This window comes from Eschscholzia californica, unplaced genomic scaffold (assembly GCF_041429995.1).
Source record: "Eschscholzia californica isolate CP2 unplaced genomic scaffold, dmEscCali1.0.p SCAF_3, whole genome shotgun sequence".
Lineage (NCBI taxonomy): Eukaryota > Viridiplantae > Streptophyta > Magnoliopsida > Ranunculales > Papaveraceae > Eschscholzia > Eschscholzia californica.
This window is the reverse complement of record NW_028238420.1, coordinates 52,057,353-52,064,731: the sequence shown is the minus strand read 5'-3', so window position 1 is coordinate 52,064,731 and position 7,379 is coordinate 52,057,353. Positions and strand designations below refer to the sequence as shown.

General features: G+C 36.0%; 1 long non-coding RNA gene across 2 annotated transcripts; it reads left to right on the top strand.

Moving 5' to 3' along the window:
- Positions 1 to 3,912: 3,912 nt before the first annotated feature.
- Positions 3,913 to 6,136, top strand: LOC147551656 (uncharacterized). 2 transcript variants are annotated; one of them, XR_015238872.1, is made up of 4 exons: positions 3,913 to 4,085; positions 4,631 to 4,802; positions 4,925 to 5,598; positions 5,906 to 6,136. It is a non-coding gene; the product is annotated as an uncharacterized LOC147551656 (long non-coding RNA). The 2 variants fall into 2 exon arrangements; XR_015238873.1 differs by having other exon boundaries at positions 3,924 to 4,085; positions 4,925 to 5,604; positions 5,912 to 6,136.
- Positions 6,137 to 7,379: the final 1,243 nt, after the last annotated feature.

The following is a 7,379-nucleotide window of genomic DNA, read 5'->3' as shown; positions in this document are numbered from 1 at the left end:
TTAAGATCAATACAAAACCTATTTATAGGTAGAATTACAAGAAGTAAAATGTTTGTTATAATAACAGAAAAGTCTGTTAGTAACTAACTCTTATTTGTTTCAGGAGGCTAACTGTTTGTGGGTGCCTGTAGACGTTCTTGCTGAGCTGAGCCATAACACTAGTCTTCATGGGCTGTCGACTTGGACTGTAACCCTAGTCTCCATTTATTGTTGACTATGGTTGACTGTATATAAGATCATATTTATGAGATATCTCTTTTTCCTCAGAGAATGTCACATCTTCTTATAGGTTTTTCTTGCTTCCACTGAAAATACTTAATCATCATAAATAAGATTTTTTTCGATCAATTTACAAGTGCAATTGGTGTCGGAAATTTGAAGAAATCCACCGGTAAATGGTATCAAATCTTCTTGGTTCGATTTCTGTACATAGCTGATAATCCATTTTAAAACTCTCAGTCATTGATTTTTTCCCCTCTCTAGAACTAAAGCCCTAATTTGAGAAAAAATAGAAAACCAATAAAGAGTTTTAAAGAATCGAATAGGAAGTAGAAGAAGAATCAAGACGAAGTAGAAGAAGAATCGAAGCGACGACGAAGAAGAATGGAAGAACAATCATAGAAGAAGATAAAAATATACTATTCTGAGTTTAAAGTTTGTTTTAACAAGTAATATTTAACAAATGAAAAAAAGGTAGAAAATGACCTGATTGCCTATTATCTATATTATTTTAAACTCGGTGTATCATTACCCAAAATATTTTGACAACTTTTACTTAACAGAGAAAGATACTTGATTTTTTAGTTATTATGAATAATTTTATAACCCAACTACAATTCCCATTCTCATTCTCTCTCTCTATATATTTCTCTATCTCTCTCCTTTTCTCCCCCCCACCCCCCCCCCCCCCCCCCCCACCTTTCTCTATGCAACCGACAATGAAAAAGTGTCGAAGATCGAATAAAAAAGTTAAACCCTCGCCAGGAAGACATGAGGGAGATTCAGAACTTTAACTTTAACTTTAACTTAAGAAGATTAATGTCCAGCAGATCTTGGACCTGGTGCTTTGTATAGTGATACTTTTTGTGCAGATTTATGTTATGATCACTTTGTTTTTGGTCAAAGGGATACCCCTTGTTCTAGGATTTATGTTCTTTTAGGGGTTCTCTTTATGATTCTCCTTTCATTATTTCATCAGGTAGTTACTGATCTTGATTATTTTCAAGTTGTTATGAAGGTTTAGGGTTTTTATTTTTTTATATGATGTGATGGTGTATTTGTGATCTGTGGTGGTGGTGGTGTATCCATGGTGGTGGTGGCAGTGTATATGTGATCTATGATATAAAATTTGGGTTAATTCCGTTTTGGCCCCCGATTTGTGACCAATTGGCCATTTTGACTCCCAATTGTGTCCGGCAGTTCGTTTTGGCCCCGAAAAATTCCTAAATGGCCCCAATTTTTTTCAACCTCCCAATTCTACCCCCATGGCATTTCTGTAATTATTATTTTTTCTTTTTTTTTTGTCCACCTCATCTAACAATTACCACATCACTCTGTCCACCTCACCCTTCTTCTCCGGCGAAAAGTTGCCGGCCGAAATAAAAAATTCCGGCCGGCCACCTTTATCGAAAAAAAAAAAAATTCTTCATCTTCTTCATTTCCCTCTCTTCTTCATCTCCTTCTTTCTCTCTTCTTCTTCTTTATCTCTCTTCTTCTTCTTTATCTCTCTTCTTCTTCTTCTTTATCTCTCTTCTTCTTCTTTATCTCTCTTCTTCTTCTTCTTTATCTCTCTTCTTCCTCTTTGTCTCTAACCTAGAGAGAAAGAGAGGTAAAGAAAGAGGAAGAAGAGAGAAAGAGGAAGAAGAGAGAAAGAGGAAGAGGAAGAAGAGAGAAAGAGGAAGAAGAGAGAAAGAGGAAGAAGAGAGAAAGAGGAAGAAGAGAGATAAAGAAGAAGAAGATAGAGAAAAAAGGAGATGAGAGAGAAAGAAGGAGATGAAGAAGAGAGAGAAAGAAGGAGATGAAGAAGAGAGAGAAATGAAGAAGATGAAGAAATTTTTTTTTTTTTTGGTAAAGGTGGCCGGCCGGAATTTTTTATTCCGGCCGGCGACCTTTCGCCGGAGAAGAAGGGTGAGGTGGACAGAGTGATGTGGTTGTTAGATGAGGTGGACAAAGAAAAAAAAAAAATAATTACAGAAATGTCATGGGGGTAGAATTGGGAGGTTGAAAAAATTTGAGGCCATTTAGGAATTTTTTGGGACCAAAACGAACTGCCGGACACAATTGGGGGCCAAAACGGGCAGTTGGTCACAAATCGGGGGCCAAAACGGAATTAACCCATAAAATTTTTCAAAAGTTTGGTGTTCATGGTGTTTTCTATGGTGGTGGTTTGTAGTGGTGTATTTGTGGTGGAGGTGGCGGTGGTAGTTTGGTGGTGTTGATTCTGTGGTGGTTGTTTGGTGTCTGATTCTGTGGTGGCGGTGGTACTGGCGGTGGTGGTGTCGGTGCTGGAGTTGGTGGTGACAAAGATGAACGTGGGGATAGGAAAGTATTTCCTTAAATTTCATTGGGGTATATAAGTCTTTTGGATATTTTCAGATGGTGGAACCCCATTTCAGACTTGTTTTAAAGTCTGAAATTATTGGGCCTTATTCACAATTCAGACATATTGCCATTTCAACCCAAAATTCAGATTTTGTTAAAATAAAAAAAAAAGTATACATCTGAAATCAGAATTAGGGCGAATTCAGATTTTAGATCTGAAAATTGTAAAAAAAAACAAACAACACCTTAGACACTAGAGTTGGGTAATTCATTGTGATGGTGGAGGAAAGCAGAAGAGGAAGAAAATTCTTTTTTTAGATTCGCCGACAATGGCATATCCAAATGAAGAGAAAAAAACAGTGGCAGAAGGTATCCAAGAATTTTTCACTTAAATCTTAGATGCACTTTAGACGTTTTAGGATGTCTCGAGACCCATAACCCACCATAGGTCATACTAATGAAGAAGTTATTTTCGGGTTAGACAATGTCGGTTCTTCTTGCACCCATAAGACCTTCTTAGGCCGGGAAGAGTTGTTTCAAGATTCCATCAGGAGTATGAAATTTCTTAGTGGTAGGTCTAACCACAACATGTAAGTTTTATATGTACACGACCAACTTTTACCAACCGCACCTCTTTTATACCCAAACACCATCTCTCGTCGATGAATATTGTATTCTTCTTCACGTGATGATGATCGTCAACAAATAGCTGGAAGGCCATCAAACTATAATCTTCATAACAAAAAATTTATTTTAATCATTTCTCTTTCTTCCTCCCCCATCATTCCAGAATAGATCTTTATCCCCTTCTCTTCTTAGAAGTTTTGTCTAGAGTTCTTCGTTGACAGTGTGTCTGTGAGGGAGTCTTTTTTTTCTTTTTTTTGTTGAAAACCATCTTATGGATAGCCAATGGCGTATCCAGAATTCTCTTTTAGGGGGGGGGGGGGGGGGGGGTCTAAAATATAACTACGTCCATTCTAAAAATTACAACTTTACAAACTTAAGCAAATAATAAATATTTTAATGATAAATTAATAACCACAAAGTGATATGTGAATTTATGATCATTTTATGCATAATCAGATATGGGTTGATATTTAACTCGATATGCTACGCGTGAACCCGCTCCGAACCCAGACGCTAAATTTTAGATCTGCTTAGCAGGGTTGATCCCACGTTGTTGTCGGCGAGGCAGGGCTCCTCATTAAGAAAATTATTAATTTTAGTATCTATGTGTATATTTAGGTTTAGAAAGAGGGAGGGGGTGGGAGGCGCAGGGTGCAATATGAAGGAGCGCCTAGCCAGGCCCATGCAAAATGGGCCCTAGTTCCCGAATAGCGGCATAAATAGTAGAAGATTCAAAAAATAGAAGTTTTTTTTTTGTCCAAAAAATAGAAGTTGGACTTGGACCTGCCGACCCCAAGTTTTTCCATCAAAGAAGGAGTGATCCAAAGTTTCAATTGCTTTTCATTAAACCTCCATCATCAACAGAGGTTTCCAACTTGTCTCTTGGAAGATCTGCAGGCGAATAAAACCTCTTTGATGTAAGTTTCAGTTCCTTCTTTCTCTTGTTCCTTCTATTTGTTATTTCTTAAGTTTAGTCTTCTGAGATGCCCTAAAATCTTTCTTTTTTTGGATTCACTACCCTGGATTAAAAGATAATCTGATTGTAGTTATTTAATTAAACTTAGGGTTGAAGCCTGATTTGTTTCAGTTAACCAATTTCGTTTTGGTAATTCAATTTATTTATATGATCTACTGAATGATTCGATTTTAGTATTTATAATTTATGCTAGCTATTGATAAAAACAATTTATTCTACATCTACTGCCAGAAGAAAACCCTTCTGGGTCTCTTTGTTCAGAATCTGCTTTCAGTTTGATGTTTTATAATTTTATAATTAGGGATTGAATTGTTAATTTGATAATGAATGATTTGTTATTTATAATTTTGTACTCTTTCTAGTTTTGGGGGTAATTGTATTTTGGGCATCTTATGAATTGTGGGTTTTATGATAATTGTATGTATTGTTTTGTGGGTTTGTTGTGTCTTATTTGTTAAAGAATCAAATCTATTTATTTATGTGCAGATTTAAAATGGCAGAGAGTAGTAGTAATGCACGAGTAGAAGTATCTGATCCAGATGCGTTTGAACATTACTACAGGAAAGCAGCTTCTGGACGTGACGATGGGTTGATTGATTATTCGAACTATTTAGATTTCTTGGATGGATCCTATTTACCTAAACTAATTTTCGACAAGGTAATAATATACTTAATACTCTTCCTTATCCTCTAGCAGGTACATTTTATAGTATATTATTAATTCAATAAGAAACTCTACTACTGTAGTTTAATGCAATTTATTTATAATACGTGTTGTAGATATGGGTAGTGATCAATAGGAAGAAGAGTGAGACGGCTGTTCTCATTGGTCGGGAAGAGTTTTACGAGGCTCTTCAACTTACAAGTTTGGGACAAAAATCTAAAAGAGAAGGAACCCTAGTTGATTTTGTCAATCAACTATCTGATAGATATTCTTGGTTATGACACAAACGTATTACCTATGCTACCTAACATACCACCACCAGATAATGATACTGTTCTTCTTCCTTCACCTTATCTAGATGTGGACGGAACTTTAAGGGTATTTGCTCCAAGACCTCGAGTATCATCTCATGAAGAACCTCAAATACAGTTCCCAATTGAAACTTGCATATGTACTAGGGAACCCTTTGATCTTTATATACGGATAGGTGATGATGTTGACCAACCATACGAGTTTCACAACAAATATTCTGTTGACCGAGTTACTACATTTATACCCTTCCCAATTAATACAATTGAGAAGCATATATTTGTACCTCCTACGCCAGTCTCACTAGAAATTGAATCTTGGCAAAGTTGGAAGGACAGAATGAAAAGTGAATGTATGGAAAGGTGGGAGGATTTGCCTGATGGAATTAAAAACTAGCAATCAAAGAATTAAGTGAAGAATTTCCTGACCTGGTTCGCTGGCTGCAGTTTAGAGGACTTTTATAGTGTGATTAACATAATAGGTGAGGGTTGTCATCAGTTGGTAGCCCAAATGGTTCCAAGGTGTTGACATAAACTCCAGAAATCCCTAGAGGTCTCAGGTTCGAATCTCAGAGAAGGTGGAATCTTTGGTTATTTGATTTGGGATTATTAGGGTGTAAATAATGTAGTTGGGCTTTAGGCCATTGTCATGTTGGGCTATAGGACCGGTTCTTGTTTCAGTTTGAGTGGGCAGTTATTGAGCGTATCACATCTTTGATGTATCAATGCTAAATGTAACGACATATGTAGATCGTAGTCGACTTCCCAAAAAAAAAAAAAACCTAATAGGTGAAGGTTGTTCACCTTTAAAGGGTGTCTGATATCTAACATTGGTTTTACATTTACATTGAGTTTGATATGAATAATTTTAATTAATTAAACATTTATTTTGTCTAGTTTTAAGGATGTCACCCTTTTTCATCTTTTCACATGTATTCATATACAGGGACAAGTTAGTATGTCACAATATTGATCAAATGATTTGGCCGGTTCATGAATCAAGCGAAGTAGTTAATCATATAATTCCATAACTAGACATGTTTGAATGAAAAACTTGCACGAGGAGTGATATATAAATAACAGTAGTTCTTATGAGCATTATATCAACCAGTTTGTGTGCATAATGAAATCAGAAACATGTAAGACGTGTACTTCATTTATCAAAATTGAAAATTAGTAGAACGCCCAAGCTCCTAATTTTGAACTTCAAGATTGACCCAATTATAATTTGCTATAACTAGAAATCAAGAAAATCCCATCATGATTCAATATCATATATTAATAAAATTTGCAGACTCAATATCCTAATTTGTACGTGATTACAATAATTATTTCGATACTTCAATCAAAGTATAATATTGTGTTAGAATCCAAACACTATATCTATATTGTGTGTTCACTGTCTTAAGATTGTTGTTTTCAGGGTATCTTAACACAATAAAATTAAATTGAAATAATTACCGTAAATAAAGAATGCAAACTTAGATTATGAGGGAAATAGCCGAGGCAAATTGTCTCTTTCCTTAAGACAGTGAACACCCTGGTATTAGTACCGAAACCAGTGTTTGTCTCCCAGGATACAACGGCTTTACCTTTCAGTTTGACGATGAAGGTACTTCGAATGTCTGAAAGTGGGCGAACTTAACCAAGCATTATAAATTTCTTTGAAGAATTGACTCATGAATTTATATGAAATATTTTGCCTAAAGTACTCCGAAACATACTCTTACTAATGAGAAATCCATAGGAAGAAACGGAATCCAATTCGGATATGTTTTGAGTCAAATAAATGGGAATTGAATGGATACATGCTTTAGGGACGTGTCTGTTGGATTTAGGACACTATGGGTGACAGTTTGCACTATAAAAGTGACGGTTCATCAAGATCTGTTAGATTGAGGGTGCAAAGGGCGGGATGAATGTCATCCGTTGGATGGTCCCGAATTGTGCCCATCAGCACCTAAATCAAGTCATAACTCTATCAAATTTCGATCGAGCATATCTCATTCATATGGAATCGGATTTGAGCGATTTTTTATTTTAAATTGAAGAGCTCGACGAGACGAACACAATGCTATGTCTATATCTTGAGTTTGACTATCCAAACCGATCCTAAAACGGATCCGATTCCAACAATCCCCCACATGAATGAATATGCGAGATTTCCTATATAACATAATTACTAGACTTACAAACTGACACGGATAGAAGTTTATATGCGGAGTTTTGCTGCACGGATGAAGGTGACTTTTAAGCTTTGAAC